Below are 10,308 nucleotides of genomic sequence, written 5' to 3' on the forward strand. Positions count from 1 at the left end.
CCACCACCCTCATCATAACAGCGGCGCTGCCCACCACCCTCATCATCAGCAGCGGCCCCACCCACCACACATCGCATCAACAGCGGCCCCGCCCACCACCCTCATCATCAACAGCGGCCCCGCCCACCACCCTCATCATAACAGCGTCCCCGCCCACCACCCTCATCATCAGCAGCGGCTCCGCCCACCACCCTCATCACAACAGCGGCGCTGCCCACCACCATCTTCATCAGCAGCGGACCCGCCCACCACCCTCCGCATCAACAGCGGCCCCACCCACAACCTTCAGCATCAGCAGCGGCCCCGCCCACCACCCTCATTATAACAGCGGCCCCGCCCACCACCTTCAGCATTAGCAGCAGCCACGTCCACTTCCCTTTCCATCACAACCAGATCAACAACTGTTCGAGAGAATCTGGTTTGAGCTCAGCCTGAATATTTCATGACAATTGATAACATTTTAATGTTTTATTTTCGTTTATAAATCTTTACATTTTTATAACACGTTGCAATAATTTATAACTTTGCAATGCATTATTATCCTTTATACATCTGTCTATTCCTTTGTTGCACTTGGTAATGTAGAACCATTTACAATACTTTACAATGGTCCATCTACTTTGCAGGTATTTGAAATGCTCCTTACATCTTTAAACAACTACATAACAATGTAGAATCCTACACCAATATTTAGATACCTAGATAATCCTTTATATCCCATTACAGTAATTTATCATCTTTTATAATACTTGATGAACCTATCTTATCTTTTATCGTCATTTATATTGCTCGAAAATAGTTTATAACCCTTTACAATTCTTCATAATCCTTTAAAGCCTGCGAAACAAAACCGTTTCTACTGCTTCAGAATCTGACATAAAGATTGATATCCATTTACCATCCTTTATGTCCCTTTAAAACATTCACAATATTTCCTAACTCTTTACAATGTTCAGTAATCCTTTTTAACGCTTCCTGACATATTAACCGGGATTTTCTTGCCCTCCTGACATCAGGCTCTTTGGCAGTGACACTAGGTCGCACTGGCATCAGCCCGACATGGAGCATTCTGCCTGGCAGAATTCTCTGGCTGCAGCAGCCCGACATGGAGCATTCCGCCGGGCCCAATCCTCCGGTTGCAGCAGCCCGACATGGAGCATGCAGACCCTCAAATTAATGCAGCCGCTCAAATTAATGCAGACCCTCAAATTGATGCAGACCCTCAAAGTAAGGCAGCCTCTCAAACTGAGGGAATACCTCAAATTAATGCAGCCGCACAAAATAATGCAGACCCTCAAACTATGGCAGCCTCTCAAACTTTTGCAGTACTTCAAATTAAAGCAGCCCACAAAATAATGCAGCCCCTCAAACTAAGGCAGCTTCTCAAACTTATGCAGTACCTCGAACTAATGCAGCCCCTCAAACTAAGGCAGACCCTCAAGCAAAGGCAGCCTCAAACTTATGCAGCACCTCAAACTAATGCAGCAACTCAAACTAATGCAGCGCCTCAAATTAAGGCAGACCCTCAAACTAATGCAGACCCTTAAACTGAGGCAGTCCCTTAAACTAAGGCAGCCCATGAAACTTATGCAGCCCCTCAAACTAAGGCAGCCTATCAAACTAATGCAGACCCTCAAACTAAGGCTGACCCTCAAACTTATGCAGCCCCTCAAATAAATGCATCCACTCAAATAAATAACTTCAGTCAAACTAATGACTTCACTCAAACTAATGCAGCTCCCCAAAGCACTGAAGCCCCTCAAAGTAATGCAGCCCCTCAAACTAATGCAGCCCCTCAAATAAATAACTTCAGTCAAACGAATGACTTCACTCAAACTAATGCAGCCACTCAAACTAATGCAGTCTTTCAAATCAATAACTTCAGTCCAAATAATGACTTCACTCAAACTAATGCAGCTCCTCAAAGCAATGCAGCCCCTCAAACTAATGCAGCCTCTCAAACTAATGCAGCCCCTCAAATAAATAACTTCAGTCAAACCAATGACTTCATTCAAACTCATGCAGCTCCTGAAAGTAATGCAGCCCCTCAAATAAATAACTTCAGTCAAACTAACGACTTCCCTCAAACTAATTCAGCTCCTCAAAGTAATGCAGCCCCTCAAACTAATGCAGCAACTCAAACTAATGCAGATCATCAAACTTATGATTGATGAGGGAAGGGCTGTCGATGTCGTATACATGGACTTCAGTAAGGCGTTTGATAAGCTTCCCGATGGTAGGCTGATGGAGAAAGTGAAGGCGCATGGGGTCCAAGGTGTACTAGCTAGATGGATAAAGAACTGGCTGGGCAACAGGAGACAGAGAGTAGCAGTGCAAGGGAGTTTCTCAAAATGGAGACGTGTTCCACAGGGATCCGTGCTGGGACCACTGTTGTTTGTGAGATACATAAATGATTTGGAGGAAAGTATAGGTGGTCTGATTAGCAAATTTGCAGACGACACTAAGATTGATGGAGTAGCAGATAGTGAAAGGGACTGTCAGAGAATACAGCAGAATATAGATAGATTGGAGAGTTGGGCAGAGAAATGGCAGATGGAGTTCAATCAGGGCAAATGCGAGGTGATGCATTTTGGAAGATCGAATTCAAGAGTGAACAGTACAGTAAATGGAAAAATCATGGGGAAAAGTGATGTACAGAGAGATTTGGGTGTTCAGGTCCATTGTTCCCTGAAGGTGGCAACGCAGGTCAATAGAGTGGTCAAGAAGGCATACGGCATGCTTTCCTTCATCGGACGGGGTATTGAGTGCAAGAATTGGCAGGTCATGCTACAGTTGTATAGGACTTTGGTTCGGACACATTTGGAATACTGCGTGCAGTTCTGGTCGCCACATTACCAAAAGGATGTAGATGCTTTGGAGAGGGTGCAGAGGAGGTTCACCCGGATGTTGCCTGGAATGGAGGGCGCTAGCTATGAAGAGAGGTTGAGTAGATTCGGATTATTTTCATTCGAAAGACGAAGGTTGAGGGGGGACCTGATTGAGGTGTACAAAATCATGAGAGGTTTGGACAGGGTGGATAGCAAGAAGCTTTTTCCCAGAGTGGGGGATTCAATTACAAGGGGACACGAGTTCAAAATGAAAGGGAAAAAGTTTAGGGGGGATATGCGTGGAAAGTTCTTTACGCAGAGGGTGGTGGGTGCCTGGAACGCATTGCCAGCGGTGGTAGTACATGCGGGCACGATAGCGTCTTTAAGATGTATCTAGTCAGATACATGAATGGGCAGGAAGTAAAGAGATACAGACCCTTAGAAAATAGGCGACAGGTTTAGATAGAGGATTTGGATCGGCGAAGGCTTGGAGGGCCGAAGGGCCTGTTCCTGTGCTGTAATTATCTTTGTTCTTTGTTATGCAGATCATCAAACTTATGCAGATCATAAAACTAATGCAGCCCCTCAAACTGATGCAGCCCCTCAAACTAACGCAGAAGCTCAAACTAAGGCACCCTCAAACTAATACAGCCTCTCAAACTAATGCAGACCCGCTAACTGAGGCTGACCCTCAAACTTATGCAGCCCCTCAAACTAATGCATCTCCTCAAAATAATGCATCCCCTCGTAGTAAGGCAGCCCCTCAAACTAAGGCAGACCCTCATAGTAAGGCAGCCCCTCAAACAAAGGCAGCCCCTCAAACAAAGGCAGCCCATCAAACTAAGGCAGCCGCTGAAACTAATGCAGCCCCTCAAATAAATAACTTCAGTCAAAGTAATGACTTCATTCAAACTAATGCAGATCATGAAACTTATGCAGATCATCAAACTAAGGCAGCCCTCAAACTAAGGGAGCCCCTCAAACTAAGGCAGACCCTCAAACTAAGGCAGCCCCTCAAAATAAGGCAGCTTCTCCAACATTAGTTTAGTGATACAGCACTGAAACAGGCCCTTCGGCCCACCGTGTCTGTGCCAACCATCAACCACACATTTATACTAATCCTATATCCCCACCTGTCCCGATATTTCCCGACCATCTACCTATACTGGGGGCAATTTATAATGGCCAATTAACCTATCAACCTGCAACACTTTGGCATGAGGGAGGAAACCGGAGCAACAGCAGGAAACCCACGTAGACACAGGGAGAACTTGCAAGCTCCACGCAGGCAGTACCCAGAATTTAACCCGGGTCGCTGGAGCTGCGAGGCTGCGGTGCTAACCACTGCGCCACTGTGCCGCCCCGTTATTCGGCCCCTCAAACTAATGCGTCCCCTCAAACAGATGCTGCCGCTCAAACTAAGACAGACACTCAAACTAAGGCAGACCCTTTATCTAAGACAGCCTCTCAAACTAATAGAATTAGAATTAGAACACGACAGCGCAGTACAGGCCCTTCGGCCCTCGATGTTGTGCCGACCTGTGAAACCATCTGACCTACACTATTCCATTTTCATCTATATGTCTATCCAATGACCACTTAAATGCCCTTAAAGTTGGCGAGTCTACTACTGTTGCAGGCAGGGCGTTTCACGCCCCTACTACTCTCTGAGTAAAGAAACTACCTCTAACATCTGTCCTATATCTATCACCCCTCAACTTCAAGCTATGTCCCCTCGTGTTTGCCATCACCATCCGAGGAAAAAGAAACTCACTATCCACCCTATGCAACCCTCTGATTATCTTATATGTCTCTATTAAGTCACCTCTCCTCCTCCTTCTCTCCAACGAAAACAACCTCAAGTCCCTCAGCCTTTCCTTGTAAGACCTTCCCTCCATACCAGGCAACATCCTAGTGAATCTCCTCTGCACCCTTTCCATAGCTTCCACATCCTTCCGACAATACGGTGACCAGAACTGCACGCAATACTCCAGGTGCGGTCTCACCAGAGTTTTGTACAGCTGCAGCATGACCTCATGGCTCCGAAACTCGATCCCCCTACTAATAAAAGCTAACACACGATATGCCTTCTTAACAGCCCTATTAACCTGGGGAGCAACTTTCAGGGATTTATGTACCTGGACACCAAGATCTCTCTGCTCATCGACACGACCAAGAATCTTCCCATTAGCCCAGTACTCTGCATTCCTGTTACTCCTTTCCAAAGTGAATCACCTCACACTTTTCCGCATTAAACTCAATTTGCCATCTCTCAGCCCAGCTCTGCAGCCTATCTATGTCCCTCTGTACCCTACAACATCCTTCGGCACTATCCACAACTCCACCGACCTTAGTGTCATCCGCAAATTTACTAACCCACCCTTCTACACCCTCTTCCAGGTCATTTATAAAAGTGACAAATAGCAGTGGCCCCAAAACAGATCCTTGCGGTACACCACTAGTAACTAAACTCCAGGATGAACATTTGCCATCAACCACCACCCTCTGTCTTCTTTCAGCTAGCCAATTTCTGATCCAAAGCTCTAAATCACCTTCAACCCCATACTTCCGTATTTTCTGCAATAGCCTACCATGGGGAACCTTATAAAACGGCTTACTAAAATCCATATACACCACATCCACTGCTTTACCCTCATCCACCTGTTTGGTCACCTTCTCGAAAAATTCAATAATGTTTGTGAGGCACGACCTACCTTTCACAAAACCGTGCTGACTATCGCTAATGAAGTTATTCTTTTCAAGATGATTATAAATCCTGTCTCTTATAACCTTTTCCAACATTTTACCCACAACCGAAGTAAGGCTCACAGGTCTATAATTACCAGGGCTGTCTCTACTCCCCTTCTTGAACAAGGGGACAACATTTGCTATCCTCCAGTCTTCTGGCACTATTCCTGTCGACAATGACGACATAAAGATCAAGGACAAAGGCTCTGCAATCTCCTCCCTAGCTTCCCAGAGAATCCTAGGATATATCCCATCTGGCCCAGGGGACTTATCTATTTTCACACTTTCCAAAATTGATAACACCTCCTCCTTGTGAACTTCAATCCCATCTAACCTAGTAGCCTGAATCTCAGTATTCTCCTCGACAACATTTTCTTTCTCTACTGTAAATACTGACGCAAAATATTCATTTAACACTTCCCCTACCTCCTCTGATTCCACACACAACTTCCCACTACTATCCTTGATTGGCCCTAAACTAACTCCAGTCATTCTTTTATTCCTGATATACCTATAGAAAGCCTGAGGGTTTTCCCTGATCCTACCCGCCATTGACTTCTCGTGTCCTCTCCTTGCTCTTCTTAGCTCTCCCTTTAGATCCTTCCTGGCAAGCTTGTAGCTCTCATGCGCCCTAACTGAGCCTTCACGTCTCATCCTAGCATAAGCCTTCTTCTTCCTCTTGACAAGCACTTCAATTTCTTTCGTAAACCACGGCTCCCTCGCTCGACAACTTCCTCCCTGCCTCACAGGTACATACTTATCGAGGGCACGCAGTAGCTGCTCCTTGAATAAGCTCCACATTTCGATTGTTCCCTTCCCCTGCAGTTTCCTTCCCCATCCGACGCATCCTAAATCTTGCCTAATCGCTTCATAATTTCCTTTCCCCCAGCTATAATTCTTGCCCTGTGGTATATACCTTTCCCTGCCCATCGCCAAGTTAAACCTAACCGAATTGTGGTCACTATCACCAAAGTGCTCACCTACATCTAAATCTAACACCTGGCCGGGTTCATTACCCAGTACCAAATCCAATGTGGCATCGCCCCTGGTTGGCCTGTCTACATACTGTGTCAGAAAACCCTCCTGCACACACTGGACAAAAACTGACCCATCTGAAGTACTCAAACTATAGTATTTCCAGTCGATATTTGGAAAGTTAATGTCCCCCATAACAACTACCCTGTTACTCTCGCCCCTGTCGAGTTTCATCTTCGTTATCCTTTCCTCTACATCTCTGGAGCTATTCAGAGGTCTATAAAAGACTACCAGCAGGGTAACATCACCTCTCCTGTTTCTAACCTCGGCCCATACTACCTCAGTAGACGAGTCCTCAAACGTCCTTTCTGTCTCTGTAATACTCTCCTTGATTAACAATGCCACACCACCCCCCCCCCTCTTTTGCCATCTTCTCTGTTCTTACTGAAACATCGAAATCCCGGAACCTGCAACATCCATTCCTGCCCCTGCTCTCCCCATGTCTCCGAAATGGCCACTACATCGAGATCCCAGGTACCAGCCCATGCTGCAAGCTCACCCACCTTATTCCGGATGCTCCTGGCATTGAAGTAGACACACTTTAAACCAGGTTCTTGCTTGCCAGTGCCCTCTTGCGTCCTTGTAACCTTAACCCTGACCTCACTACTCTCAACACCCTGTGCACAGGCACTACATTTTAGGTTCCCATTCCCCTGCTGAATTAGTTTAAACCCCCCCGAAGAGCACTAGCAAGTCTCCCCCCCGCGCGCCCCCCCAGGATATTGGTACCCCATGGTTCAGGTGCAGACTATCCTGTTTGTAGAGGTCCAACCTTCCACAGAAAGAGCCCCAATTATCCAGGAAACCAAAACCCTCCCTCCTGCACCATCCCAGCAGCCACGTGCTCAACTCATCTCTCTCCCTATTCCTATTGCAGTCCCTCAAACATATGCAGCCCCTCAAACTGAGGCAGCCTCTCAAACTAATGCAGCCCCTCAAACTAAGACAGCACCTCAAACTAAGGCAGCTCCTCACTCTAATGCAGACCCTCAAACTAATGGAGCCCCTCAAACTAAGGCAGCCCCTCAAACTAAGGCCAACTCTCAATCGAAGGCAGCGCCTCAATCTAAGGGAGTCCGTCAAAGCAATGCAGCCCCTCAAACTAATGCAGCAACTCAAACTCATGCAGATCATCAAACTGAGGCAGACCCTCAATATTTAGTTCAGTGATACAGCACTGAAACAGGCCCTTCGGCCTACCGCGTCTGTGCCAACCATCAACCACCCATTTATACTAATCCTGCACTAATCCCATATCCCCACCTGTCCCTATATTTCCCTACCATCGACCTGTACTAGGGGCAATTTATAATGGCCAATTAACCTATCAACCTGCAACACTTTGGCATGTGGGAGGAAACCGGAGCACCAGGAGGAAACCCACGCAGACACAGAGAGAACTTGCAAACTCCACACAGGCAGTACGCAGAATTGAACCCGTGTCGCTGGAGTTGTGAGGCTGCGGTGCTAACAACTGCGCCACTGTGCCACCTCGTTATTCGGCCCCTCAAACATATGCAGCCGCTCAAACTAAGGCAGACACTCAAACTAAGGCAGCTCCACACTCAACGACAGCCTCTCAAACTATTGCAGTCCCTCAAACATATGCAGCCACTCAAACTAAGGCAGCCTCTCAAACTAATGCAGCCCCTCAAACTTATGCAGCCCCTCAAACTAAGACAGCCCCTCAAAGTAAGGCAGCCCCTCAAACTAAGGCATCTCCTCAAACTAAGGGAGCCCCTCACTCTGAAGCAGACCCTCAAACTAATGGAGCCCCTCAAAATAAGGCAGCCCCTCAAATTGAGAAAGCCCCTCAAACTGAGGCAGCCCTTCAAACTAAGGCAGCCCCTCAAACTTATGCAGACCCTCAGACTAAGGCCAACTCTCAATCTAATGCAGCTCCTCAATCTAAGGCAGCCCTTCAAACTACGGAAGACCCACGTTCTCAGGCAGCTGCTCAAACTAAGGCAGCCCCTCAATCTAAGGCAGCCCCTCAATCTAACGGAGACCAGAAATCTAATCCAGCTCCTCATACTAAAGCAGCCCCTGAAAATAATGCCGCCCCTCAAACTAATGCAGCCCCTCAAACTAAGGCTGACCCTCAAACTTATGAAGCCCCTCAGACTAATGCATCTCCTCAAACTAATGCATCCCCTCGTAGGAAGGCAGCCCCTCATACTAAGGCAGAACCTCATAGTAAGGCAGCCCCTCAAACAAAGGCAGCCCATCAAACTAAGGCAGACCCTCAAACTAATGCAGCTCCTCAAACTAAGACACCCTCTCAAACCTCTGCAGCACCTCAAATTAAGGCAGCACCGCAATCTAAGGCAGCCCCTCAATCTAAGACAATCCCTAAATCCAAGGCAGCACCTCAAACTTATGCAGACCCTCAAACTAAGGCACCCTCTCAAACCTCTGCAGCACCTCAAATTAAGGCAGCCCCGCAATCTAAGGCAGCCCCTTAATCTAAGACTGCCCCTCAGTCTAAGGCAGCGCCTCAAACCAAGGAAGACCCTCATTCTCAGTCAGCCCCTCTATCTAAGGCAGCCCCTCAACCAAAGGCAGCCTCTCAACCTAAGGCAGCCCCTCAAACCTATGCAGCCCCTCAAACTAAGGCACCCTCTCAAAACTCTGCAGCACATCAAATTAAGGCAGCCCCGCAATCTAAGGCAACCACTCAATCTAAGGCAGCACCTCAAACCAAGGAAGACCATCATTCTAAGTCAGCCCCTCAAACTAATGCAGACCCTCAAACTAATGCAGCCCCTCAAACCTCTCCAGCCCCTCAAACCTCTGCAGCCCCTCAATCGAAGACAGCCCCTCAATCGGAGACAGACCCTCAATCAAAGCCAGACTCTCAATCAAAGGCAGACCCTCAGTCTAAGGCAGCACCTCCAACCAGGGAAGACCCTCAATCTAAGGCAGCCCCTCAAACTAATGCAGACATTCAAACTAATGCAGCCCCTCAAATTTATGCAGACCTTCAAACTAATGCAGCCCCTCAAGTAAGGCAGACCCTCAAACTAATGCAGCCTCTTAAACTAAGGCAGGCTCTGAATCGTACACAGCCCCTCAAACTAATGCAGCCCGTCAATCTAAGGCAGCACCTCTTACTAAGTTAGACGCTCAAAGTAATGCAGACACTCAAACTCATGCAGACCCTCAAACTAAAGCAGCCACTTAAACTAATGCAGTACCTCAAACTAAAGCAACCCCTCAAACTAATGCAGCCCCTCAATCTAAGGCAGGCCCTCAGACAAAAGCAGACCCTCATACTAAAGCATACCCTCATACTAATGCAGACCCTCAAACTACTGCAGACCCTCAAACTAATGCAATATCTCAAACTAATGCAGAACCTCAAATGAATGCAGACCCTCACACGAATGCAGATCCTCAAACTACTGCAGACGCTCGAACTAATGCAGTATCTCAAACTAATGCAGCCCCTCAAACTAAGGCAGAGACTTGAACTGAGGCAGCCCCGCAATCTAAGGCGGCCCCTCAAACTTATCCAGACCCTCAATCTAATGCAGCCCGTCAAACTAATGCTGCCCCTCAATCTAAGGCAGGCCCTCAGACAAAAGCAGACCCACATTCTAAAGCAGACCCTCAAACTAATGCAGACCCTCAAACTAATGCAGACCCTCAAACTACTGCAGACCCTCAAACTAATGCAATATCTCAAACTAATGCA

The sequence above is a fragment of the Heterodontus francisci genome, unplaced genomic scaffold (genome assembly GCF_036365525.1).
Source record: "Heterodontus francisci isolate sHetFra1 unplaced genomic scaffold, sHetFra1.hap1 HAP1_SCAFFOLD_789, whole genome shotgun sequence".
Lineage (NCBI taxonomy): Eukaryota > Metazoa > Chordata > Chondrichthyes > Heterodontiformes > Heterodontidae > Heterodontus > Heterodontus francisci.